The sequence below is a fragment of the Theobroma umbraticum genome, unplaced genomic scaffold (assembly GCF_002168275.2).
Source record: "Theobroma umbraticum cultivar Fairchild unplaced genomic scaffold, ASM216827v3 scaffold_30.0, whole genome shotgun sequence".
In the NCBI taxonomy this organism is placed as follows: Eukaryota; Viridiplantae; Streptophyta; class Magnoliopsida; order Malvales; family Malvaceae; genus Theobroma; species Theobroma umbraticum.
In genome coordinates, this window is record NW_018397254.1 from 4322638 (window position 1) to 4323740 (window position 1103).

Genomic DNA, 1103 nt, shown 5'->3' on the forward strand with positions numbered 1-1103 from the left:
AAAAATAAATAAATAAAAGTTGTCAATTAAGAATAAATTCAGTAAAAAGAAAAAAATAAACTCCAACAAACCCATAATAATTTTAATTTTTTTCACATGGCTGTCAATTTTTTTTTTAACCAATTAGCATTTTGGAAATAACCCCTATTTCCGTAAGAAGTTAAGCTGTTAATTTGTCAAGAAAAATTAATAAAATACTTTTAATTCAAAATTAATTTATTTGTTCCCATTTAAAATTTTTTTTATAATTTTATTGAGAAAAATTAACAACTTAACCCTTTTTAAGAACAGAATTCATTCATAGATGCTAATTAAAAAAAAAAAAGGAAAGACTCAGTTGCAATCACAAGATTGTAAATGAAATTTACCTTAAAAAAGAAATATACATAATAGGTATTTTCAGTTTTGAGTATAAAAAATATGCATCAGTTGCATTATGGAAAGTAATTGGATAGGAATGATGAAGTCAGTAAGAAGAAAAAGAAGAGGTTCGACAGTTCAAGTTGGTATTGAAAAATTGGTTTCGTTTCATAGGAGTTTCTTTGACTAGTAAACAGGCAGTTTTGACAAGTTCTATTCGCGAAACCTTCCAACTTCCAAGCATTAAATGTAGTTGCTAATTGTCCCATTTTGCTGAGCTTGCTTTGCCCAGGACCTAGCGGTTGATTTGTCGATGGAAATTGTCAAGACGGTAAAGATGATATGTTACTCTCCCAAATTGGTTTCGGGTATTTTATTTCAACGGCAGACAAATGGAGTGCAATACGATACGTGGCGGTTAAGAGCCTTGATTTGTATCTTAGTCAAACAAAAAAAAAAACCAAAAAGGACAATTTATATGATCAGTATCAAAATTCAATGTATGAGCATGACTGTGATAAGACTAAAGAGTAATCCTGAATTTGTGTTCAGAGACTGCCGGTGTTAACATCACACGAGCATTTTTCAAAGTGTCATGAGATACGCAATATAAACGCAGTGTAGTATGTTTCCAAGCATTGACTTTGGCTTTGTTTAACTTTTAGGCATTTTTCCTTTGAAATGGCGATATGTTTGTTTACTGTAGAAAACTTGATGCGCTTAATATTAGGACGGTAAGACCA